This window comes from Arachis ipaensis, chromosome B6, assembly GCF_059453495.1.
Source record: "Arachis ipaensis isolate K30076 ecotype BB chromosome B6, ASM5945349v1, whole genome shotgun sequence".
NCBI lineage: Eukaryota > Viridiplantae > Streptophyta > Magnoliopsida > Fabales > Fabaceae > Arachis > Arachis ipaensis.
The window spans coordinates 55,239,762-55,251,004 of record NC_142441.1 but is presented as its reverse complement, the minus strand read 5'-3'; the positions used below and the strand labels follow the sequence as shown (position 1 = coordinate 55,251,004).

The 11,243-nt window shown below is 41.0% G+C and overlaps 1 non-coding gene across 1 annotated transcript; it reads left to right on the top strand.

Moving 5' to 3' along the window:
• The first annotated feature begins 5,205 nt into the window (after window positions 1-5,205).
• LOC148555642 (small nucleolar RNA R71) lies at window positions 5,206-5,309 on the top strand. Its single transcript, XR_015886485.1, has one exon. It is a non-coding gene; the product is annotated as a small nucleolar RNA R71 (small nucleolar RNA).
• Window positions 5,310-11,243: the final 5,934 nt, after the last annotated feature.

The window sequence follows — 11,243 nt, the reverse complement described above, 5'->3', positions numbered from 1 at the left end:
TTTTCCGTGGCTTTTTGTTTTTCTTTTTCTTTCTTTTTCATGGCCAAAGACATTTATTCATCAAGATCCATAGACAATGTTCACTTTCTACATAAAAAAAAATGATAATTCTACACTCTAATTTTAGTGATCTGACTAAACAATCAAGCATGCATACCACCACTTAATTCTACTTGATTTGTCACTAATTTAGCCAAGTTACTTTTGTTCAAACTTTTCTTTTATTTTTGGAAACAGAACAAGCATGGCACGCACTTGTTTAAGAAGGTGAAGTTATATCCAAACATCCAGGCATTCACTTTATTCAAAGCACTTAACAAACACACATACTAAAAAAAAACGACTCATAAAAAAAAAAAAAAAAAAAAAAAAACTCCACATAACACTTAAATGACTTATGATGAAAACACGTTCATAAAGACAATTCACCAATTATCATTTGATTATTAAGGAACGAGACCACCTCTTATTTATTGCTTGGTTCTTCTTAATTCTTGGGATCCTGCTTCTTCTTGCTTCCTGCCTCTTTTTGACCACTTGTGCCTCCCTTGTCTTTTCTTATGAGCTTTTTCCAGAATCCAGCCTTTTTCATCGTTTCTTCCACTCCTTTTTCAAGGATCATTGCCTTGTTTATTTCTCCTTCTTTCCTCCCTTTGAAATACTCATCATAAGCTGGGAATGCTGGGTCCATCTTGTGTAGATGTTCCCCTATGTAGTTAAGCTTGATTTGCGAACTGATGTTGTAATCAGCTTGGACTGAGTATCTTGCATTCTGTAAAGTGGTGGCTTCCTTGATTGCCAAGACATTGGCATCTTGGTGTTGGCATATGTGGCTGAAGGATTCCTGTAAGTGTAAATTTTGTTCCCTTTGCAGATCGAAGAATCTTGATTCAAAGTTCCTTTGCATATCCATCATTTTTAGATGAAAGTCCTCTTGTCTCTCCTGAGACCTCATGTATTGTTGAGACATTCCTTCCATGAATTCCTGCATTCTGCTCATATCCATGGGGTCTCTGGGAATCCGTTGTCTTCTTTCAGGAGTTGCTTGCTCTTCTTGCTCTTCTTCTCTATCTTCTCCTTCCTGTCTTTCTTGTTCTGCTTCTTGCTCGGCTTCCACTTGTTGCCCTTCTTCATTTCTTCTTCTTGTATGTCTTGGAGGAGTTGGGCCAAGAGTCATTCTGTGCGCAGTTATGGCCAGTCCAGGATATAGCCAATTAGGTCTTTCATCCTCAAGTGGTACTTGGGCATCGATGCATAGTCTAATGATAGTGCTAGGGAAGTGGAGCCAGGATTCAGGGTCACTTTTCTCACTAAACTCTTGTATCTGTTCAGCAATGAGTTTATGAACTTTGATCTCTCCTCCAACCATAATGCAATGTAGCAAGATGGCTCTTTTAGGGACTATTTCTGAAGAGTTTGCAGTGGGTAGGATGGATCTCCTAACTATTGCATACCACCCTTTAGCTTCAGGTGTTAGGTCTCCCCTTCTCAAGACTCTTGGAGCCCCTCTTGTTTTTCTCACCCATTCAGCTCTGATGGCACAAAGGTCTTCAGCAATAGTTGTATAGTCAGGTTCTCCTATCATCCTTTCTTCATAACTTGCTTGGCTGAAATGTATGTTTTTCAGGCCAAGAGTTTTCATGATTGCTTTAGGACTGAAGTCAACTTCCACCCCTTTCACATAGCTTTTGTATGTGGGGTTCTTGGTTTGATCCTCCCTTACTGCATTTGCATAAAACTCTTTCACCAAGTTGATGTTGATTCTAGTGATTGGCTTAGTTAGGAGCTCCCACTTCCTCTTTTTGATCTTTTCCCAAACACCTGGGAACTCATCCTTTTCAAGGTCAAAGGGAACCTCAGCTAGTACCGTTTTAGGTCTCATCCATTCGGCTTGAATCTCATGGAACACTGATCTGTATCTCCATGCATCAAATTCCCTGTTTTCCTCCATTGGCTGCTTGTCTTTTCTTCTTTTGTGGCTAGATGAAGCTGCCATTGGTTTTTTTTAGTTTTGGTAAGTGACAAGCTAAAGTTGACAAGGTGAAGCAAGAAGTGTTGTTGGAGGTGTGGTGAGGTTGTTTTCGGCAAGAGATAGTTATGCTGTGATGAAGGAAAATGTGTATGAAGGAGAATTGGTGGTGTGGGACTCGTTCCCCAAGTGGTTCTTTATAGTGCCCATGAGTGAAAAATGAACGGCTAGGGTGGTTTGTGAAGGGTGGCTTGATGGTAAATATATGAATTGTAGATAAGGACGATTGGCTTTTCATTTTCTTGGAAGTATTCTGGATGCATTAGGTTGTACATGTAGCTTTCTTTTCTTGCAGAACTTCCTTTTCCCATGTGTTAGTTTCAAAGATTTGTGGATTTTCTTTTTGACCAAGCACGTACCTCCCTTTGTCTTTTTCCTCCATTTTTGTCTTTTCTTTTGTACCTGCACAAACAAACAAATTTGCTATCATTTTTCGGTCCATGTGAATTATGAATAGTATTTGCACATGTAAATCAATGCTTGTCTTTATGAGCTTATAGCCGTGACTTCTACATGTATGCACACTTATTATTTGGACACCAAACTTAGTTTTTGGTTAAGTCTCCTGATGACATGAAATCCATATTGGTTGTCCTTAATGAGTGTGCATATTTCTAATAAATCATAGTCACCTTGGCTCTTTGATTCTAAACAAAGTGACTACCCTAAGTAATTGAAACTAAAGCATTAAACATGTGAATGGTATACTTGTCATGAATTTTGAAATCCAGAGGAACTTCTTGCTTTTCATAAACTGTGTTCAAAAAGAACACCAAACTTAATGTTTGGTTGTGCACCTTGAATGAAAGATGGAATTCAATTTGAGTAAGATTTGGGAGTGCCATCAGGCACACCAAACTTAGAGACCAACTGTAATTTACATGCACGGTTTAGTGCACTTAATCAATAGTTGCCCTGAGGATTCAAGTTCATGCATAAGAAACCATGTTTTATTAGATGTAAAGCAAAGCACTAAAGATTAAGGATACTAAAAAAAAAATGGGTTGCCTCCCATGAAGCGCTTCTTTAACGTCACTAGCTTGACGGTTGTCCCTTGTTAGGGTGGATTGTAGTGCTTGACGTCTTCTCCTCTCACTATGAAAACGTCCCCACTTGATTCATTCATGACCTCTAAATGTTCCATAGAAAGAACTTTCCTGATTGTGAACACTTGAGGGAGCTGGGAAGGAATGGTTTTGAGGCCAGGTGGGATTGGCAGATAATGACTTGATATCACGTTATCTCCCGGAGAAAAACCTTCAGTGGGAATTTTCTTGTTTCTCCATCCTCTTGGCAATCTCCCTATCACTCTTCCCTTTCTCTTGAGGATTTCTTCATTGACCTTTATGTCAGGAGGATCCTTCTGATCTGTTTCCACTGATTCTTGTGGCTCTAACTCTTGCAACTCTTGTTTGCCTTCCAATGACTGTTTTAGAGTCTCAGCTGCTGGATTACTTTCCTCCAAACACGGATGGCTACTATCATCTTTAGGCTTTTCAGGTTCTGGTTCAGGCTCAGATGCAGGTTTGAAGACTTTAAAAATGAGCTGTTCATCATGTATTCTCAGAATTAGCTCTCCTTGTTCTACATCTATGAGCGCTCTAGTAGTGGCTAGAAATGGTCTGCCCAGAATGATAGGGTGTAAGTAGCTTTCCTCCATGTCCACAATGACAAAGTCTGTGGGGAAATAATAATCCCCCACTTTCACCAGCACATTTTCAACTACCCCTTCAGCTTGCTTCTGAGTTTTGTCAGCCAGTTGTATGATTACATCAGTGGATCTCACCTCATTCAGTTGTAGCCTCTTCATAAGAGTTAGAGGCATCACATTTATGCTAGCTCCTAGATCACAGAATCCTCTGTCAATTTTTGTTTCCCCTATGATGCAAGGGATATGAAAACTTCCTGGGTCCGTTTTCTTAGAGAGTGTGTCCTTCTTGATGAGAGCACTGCATTCTTTGTTCATTGTTACTGTTTGTCCTCCCTTCAAAACTCTTTTTTTGCTTAACAATTCCTTTAAATACTTGATGTGTGTGGGCATTTGATGAAGAATCTCAAGAAAGGGAATATTGACATGAAGAGAGTTAAATGTCTCTAGAAACCTTGAGTAGGTTTTCCTTTTTTCACCTCCTCCTAACCTCTCAGGAAATGGTGCTTTTGGTTGGTATATTTCCATCATGCCTTTTTGCAGTTCCTTGGCTTGCTCAGTTCCACCTTCCTGCTTAACTTCTTCCACACCTTCCTTCAAGATTTCTGGTTCCTGCTCTGAGGGCCTGATTCCTTCTTCTTCTGAGACTTCCTTCATTATGGTGATGGCTTTGCATTCTTCCCATCTTACTCTCTTTTGTTCCCCTTTAGGATTCTTTTCTGTGTCACTAGGGAACACTGCAGTTGATTTGGGTGCCTGTTGAGATAGCTCTCCTACTTGAGATTCCATCCTTTTGAGTTTTTCACCATGGTTTCTTAAGGTAGTTCTCACATCATCCCTGAAGCTCTTCAGTTCAATGATGTCTTGACTCATGGTTGCCATAATTCCTTCTATCCGGTTCAATTGATCTTGAAATTGTTGGTTCGGATTAGGTTGGGTATGTTGATTATTTTGGCCATGATATGATGATTGGGGGTAAGTGTTTTGTGTGGCTTGGTATGATCTTTGGTTGGAGTTTTGGTATGTGGAATTGTTTTGTTGGTTGTGGTTGTAAGGTTTGTGGTTTTGTGGTTGGGTTTGTTGGTTTCCCCACCCAAAGTTTGGGTGGTTTCTCCAGCCTGGGTTGTAAGTGTTGGAATGTGGATCATATGATTGCCTTTGTTGGTTTCCCACATAGTTAACCTCATCCCAATCACCTCCTTCAATGCCTACTTCCTCTTGATCTTGTGTGTGTATTGCAGCCACTTGCTTTGTTTCTAATTGCCTGGTAAGCTCTGCTAGTTGCTTGGCAAACACCTTGTTTTGGGCTAGAATTGTATCAACATGGTTCAGCTCCATGACTCCCTTAGTGTTGTGCCTTTCTGATGCATAGTAGTACTCATTCTCAGCCACTGTCTCGATCACTTCAATGGCTTCTTCCACAGTCTTTTTCCTGTTCAATGAACCTCCTGATGAATGGTCTACAGCCTTCCTTGATTCATAAGAGAGCCCATCATAGAAGATGTGCAGTTGCACCCAATCATGGAACATGTTTGGTGGGCATTTCCTTGTCAAGTCCTTGAATCTCTCCCATGCCTCGTAGAGAGTTTCACCATCTTGTTGTCTAAAAGTCTGAACCTCAGATCGAAGCCTATTGACCTTTTGTGGAGGGTAGAAACGTGCCAGAAACTTGCTTTCCACCTCATCCCATGTTGTTAGACTCCCCCTTGGGAATGATTCCAGCCACTTAGCTGCTTTGTCCCTAAGTGAAAATGGGAACAAAAGCAGTTTATAGGCATCTTCCTGGACTCCATTGGACTTCACAGTGTCACAAATTCTCAGGAATTTTGTGAGATGTTGGTTTGGGTCTTCATTAGCACTTCCTCCAAAGGAACAATGATTTTCCACAAGTGATATTAGCTGTGGCTTGAGCTCAAAATTGTTGGCCTGAATGGGTGGTTTCTGGATGCTACTACCACAATTCCCAGAGGTTGGGTTTATGTATGAACTAAGAACCCTCCTCTCAGGGATGGCATCGTTTCCATCAGCTCTCTCATGGTTGTGAACTTCTCTATCCATGTTGAGATCTAAAGCTTCCTCAAAATTGTCCTCAGATTCTCCTTCAGATTCCTCTTCTCCCACTACTCTCTTCCCTCTTGCTTCCCTTCTAAGTCTATGAAGGGTCCTCTCTGGTTCGGTATATGGAGGAGTTGATGTCTCTCCTCTCCTACCTGTCATACAAGAACACAGCTCAAACACAAACAAGTGAAATACTCTTGGTTACTGGAAGAGTATGGTTAGCTCAATTGAGGAATTAATTCAAACAGTTAGTGAGTCAGTGAGTTAGTTGCATGAATTTAAAGGCATAAAGAAGGAAAGCATGTAACCAAGTGCAGAAATTAAAATTCAACAAGTATCTAGAACAGAATTAACAAAGCAAGAGAAAATTGCTCAATCTAGTTAGCTTCCAATTTGAGAATTGTCAATCGAAAACCAATCCCCGGCAACGGCGCCATAAACTTGATGCGCATAAACTAGTTATGCTACGATTTAGGAAATTGCACGATCGGCAAAATTCCTTCCGGCAAGTGCACCGGTTATCGTCGTCAAGTAAAAACTCACAATAGAGTGAGGTCGAATCCCACAAGGATTGGTTGATTGAGCAATTCGGATTAGAAGTGTGTTCTAGTTGAGCGGAATCAAGAATTGAGATGAGAATTGCGGAATGTAAAATTGGCGGGAAAAGTAAATGACAAGAAAATTAAATGGCTGAATCTTAAATTGCATGAATTAAAGAGCAGAATGTAAATTGCTGAAATTAAAAGGGAATGGGGGTGATTGCAAGAATTGAATTGCTGAATGTAAAGAGAAAGTGGAAATCAGAAATGGGGAATTCATTGGGTTTAGGAGATATTGAAATCTCCGAATCAAAACATGTATATCTCTTCCTCAACCAATGCATTCATTGAATTTTGCTTGGCAATCTTATATGATTGGATCCCAATTCCTTGGCTCACCAATGCTCTCTAAAAACAAACAAATTCCCAATCCCTTGGTTTAAATGTTCATAAGAAGAGATGATGCTTGATCACTGATTATACCACACAATTTCATGAACCACAATTTGGTAGGATTACATGTCACAATATCCATCCAAACCCCAATCCAATCCACTGTGAGAAAGCTTCTCTAGCATGAATCCTCCATTCCTTTCCCAAGGCTCCGAAGGATTCCAAGTATGAGTAGTTTCTTTCCCAAGACAACTACTCAATGGAATTAGATCGAGAAGCTTTCTAACAAAATTCAAGAGAAAAGATTGAAGAAGAAGATAAACTATTATTGATTCATTGAATTACAATAGAGCTCCCTAACCCAATGAAAGGGGGTTTAGTGAATCATAGCTCTGAATTCAATTACAAAGAAAAGGAAAACTAGCTAAAAGTGAAAGTAAAAGTCCCCTCTAACTTAACTTCTATCCTATTTATACACTTTCTATATTGAGCTTCAGTTGTGCTTCTTGGGCTTTGAGGCCTCTCCTTGCTTTCCTTTTGCCTTGGGTTTATGATCCATAATCTTGATGAGGTTGTTGATCCAAATCCTGTAACATTTATTGAGCCAACTTAGTGATAATCAAATAATGACACATGACTCAATAAATTGAGATTTCAAACTCATCAATCCTTCAGGCCCAATCCCATAAACCATGATATTCAATTGGGTTTCATACCAAAGTAAGTTTAAGTTAATAATTGTGCTCAAAGACTAACTTAAATCACAATATTTTTGGCCCAGAAACCTTTTTCAAGAGTGGCGTTTAAGTTGTAGTTTAAGCTTAAACTGCAACTTAAACGCCAGACACTTCCAGTGAGGCCATTTGTAGAAGCACGTTTAAGCTTCAGTTAAGGTTAAACTGAAGCTTAAACGTGGAAATGGAAGAAGGTAGCCCTGGAGAGTCATGTAGTCGAACACGTTTAAGCTTCAGTTTAAGGTTAAACTGAAGCTTAAACGTGGAGATAGGAAGGGCAGCCCTGGAGGTCGAACACGTTTAACCTCCAGTTTGAGGTCAAACTGGAGGTTAAACGTGGAAAAGGGTGGAGGCATACTGGAGGTCGAACACGTTTAACCTCCAGTTTGAGGTCAAACTGGAGGTTAAACGTGGAAGCTTAGAATGGTGGCCCTGGAGGTGTCGAACACGTTTAACCTCCAGTTTGGGGTCAAACTGGAGGTTAAACGTGGAGATGGAGAGAGCAACCCTGGAGTAGAAAAGCTATCGAACACGTTTAAGCTCCAGTTTGAGTCAAACTGGAGCTTAAACGTGGAATGGCTCCCTGGTACTCTTCCTGGTTCTGGCGTTTAACCTCCAGTTTGAGGTCAAACTGGAGGTTAAACGTGGAACTCCTCCCTGGGTGGCATACTCATTCTGGCGTTTAACCTCCAGTTTGAGGTCAAACTGGAGGTTAAACGTGGAATGCTTCTTTAGTGAGGCTTATCATTCTGGCGTTTAACCTCCAGTTTGAGGTCAAACTGGAGGTTAAACTTCAATCCCAGCATTTCTTATCCTTCATGATTTTGGCGTTTAAGCTCCAGTTTAGGCTTAAACTGGAACTTAAACTCCACATGTGATGTTCAAGCTTCCTTTATTGATTTTGTTGCTTCCTTGCTTAGCCTCTTCTTCCCTGAAATCATCCAAACAATTGCATCAAAGTCTTGCAAAATTTCATGAGAAATCTTTCATTCATAGCATTTAAGTAATATAGCTAAAACTCATGGAATTTGCATCAAAATCATATTGTTTGGATGGTTCATTACTTTGTTCTTCATTTAACCATTTTTGGTTACTTTAAGCTCAAGAAAATGCATAAAACAACTAAAACTAACAGAAAAATGCTAGTGAAACTAGCCTATGATGCCTTGGCATCACAACACCAAACTTAATATGGAGAAAAGGAGGAAAGAGAGTAGTTGGTGCTGAGGAAGAGGAGGAGTATTTTGAACCAAACGTGGATGAAAATATGGAGAATCATCATGAAGAAGAGGCTCACAACCATGGCAGAGAAGGTCTAGCAAATCATGCTGGGCAAGAGAGAAGAGTTTTAGGCTTTTATATCAACCCAAACCCAGGAAACTGTGGGAGTAGCATTCAAAAGCCAACCATACATGCCAACAACTTTGAACTAAAGCCACAGCTCATCACCCTTGTTCATAATAACTGTTCGTTCGGAGGAGGTGTCCAAGAAGACCCCAACCAGCATTTAATCACCTTCCTGAGGATATGTGATACTGTGAAGTCTAACGGTGTTCATCCTGACACCTATAGACTACTCTTATTTCTCTTCTCACTCAAGAACAAGGCATCTACATGGCTGGAGTCCTTCCCAAAGGAGAGCTTAAAAACCTGGGAAGATGTGGTGAACAAATTCTTGGCAAGATTCTATCCTCCTCAAAGAATCAATAGGTTGAGAGCTGAGGTTCAAACTTTCAGGCAACAAGATGGTGAGACTCTATATGAAGCATGGGAAAGGTTTAAGGACCTGAGAAGATGCCCGCCAGATATGTTCAATGAATGGGTGCAGCTGCACATTTTCTATGAAGGTCTTTCTTATGAATCGAAGAAGGCAGTTGACCACTCATCCGGGGAATCTCTGAACAAGAAGAAGACCATTGAAGAAGCCATAGATGTCATTGAGACTGTAGCTGAGAATGACTACTTCTATGCTTCTAAAAGAGGCAACACTAGAGGAGTGATGGAGCTGAACAATGTGGATGCACTGCTGGCCCAAAACAAGCTTATCACCAAGCAGCTGGCTGATCTTACCAAGAAGATGGAGAGGAACCAAGTAGCAGTAATCACCACCTCATCAGCAACCCAAGAGGGAGTGAATGCAGAGTCAGAAGGTGAGCATGAACAAGCCAACTACATTGGAAACTCACCCAGGCAGACCCATGATCCATACTCCAAGACCTACAACCCTGGTTGGAGGAATCACCTAAACTTTGGGTGGGAAAATCAACATGATCAAGGCTAAGATCAGAGACGTCACAACCCCAACAACCATGCAGCTCACCAACAGTCCACACAGAGATCATATCAACACCACCCTAACAACAACTCTCCACATCCATACCAAAACCAAAATAACCCAACTCACCCCTCCACTCTCAACTCACCATCATCTGAAGATAGACTCTCCAGAATTGAGACTCTACTTGAAGGCATATGCAAGGAGATTCAAGATAATAAGGTGTTCAAGGAGGAGGTGCGAGCCAATATTAAGAATCAGGGAGACACCATCAAGAGGCTGGAATTTCAAGTGGGATACCTCTCCGAGCAGATTCCCAAACTTATAGACAGCTTCCCAAGTGACACAGAGAAAAACCCGAGAGGTGAAGCAAAGAAAGTAAGATGGGAAGATCGCAAGATGGTTACTATAAGTGATAAGGAGACTGAGGAAGAGCTGAACAACCCATTAGAACAACCTGAAAATACTTCAGCAAGAAAGCAGGGGGAGAATCATCAAGAAACCACAATTACACAGAAGGAACTGACACAGAAGGAGCTGCTGAGACTCTATGCACCCTTTTCCCAATTACTAAATGGCTGTGTAGAGAAGAGAATATACTCAAGGTTTCTTAACATATTTGCATCTCTCCATGTAAACATACCATTCATCAAGGCCCTCCAACAAATGCCCTCATACATTAAGTATATGAAGGAGCTGCTGACCAGGAAAAGCTCACTCAAAGGAGGACAAACAATAGTGATGAATAAGGAGTGCAGTGCTCTCATTCAACCAGAGTTGCCGACAAAGAGGAAGGACCCTGGGAGTTTCCACATCCCCTGTGCCATAGGAGAAATAATGTTTGATAAAGGACTTTGCGATCTGGGAGCAAGCATCAACTTAATGCCTTTATCCCTTATGAAGAGGCTACAGATCAATGAGATAATACTCACAGATGTAGTTATCAGGCTGGCTGACAAAACTCAAAAACAAGCAGTAGGAGTGGTTGAAAATATGCTGGTGAAGGTTGGAAAATACTTCCTTCCCATAGACTTTGTCATCTTGGACATGGAAGAGAGTCACCTCCACCTGATCATATTGGGAAGACCATTCCTAGCTACAGCCAGAGCACTTATAGATGTGGAGCGAGGGGAGCTAATTTTGAGGATCCATGGTGAACAACTCACTTTCAATGTTTTCAAGCCCTCACAAGAAACAGATCAAGAGAACAAAGAACCAAGGAAAGATCACAGTGAGATACTGAAGGAAGAAACAAGCACTGAAGCACAACCGGCACATCTGGGAATCCCCTTGGTTGATGAACAAGGCAATCAGCAGCTGTCACAGCTTAAGGAAAATCAGGAGGAACCTAAACCACCAGAGTTATATGAGACCAGCAACAAAATCTCCTTGGAAGAGGAGGTCACAAGGAGCAAGGCAACATCAAAAGGAACAAAGAAGAAGGTACTAAGGAGGTAGAGGAACAAGAAGATCCCTACAGAGGACTTCTCTCCAGGGAATAAAGTAATCTCAGCTTACTTCCCAGCTATTCCCTGATGCACGGAAAACTTGTCTCATAACAAATTTC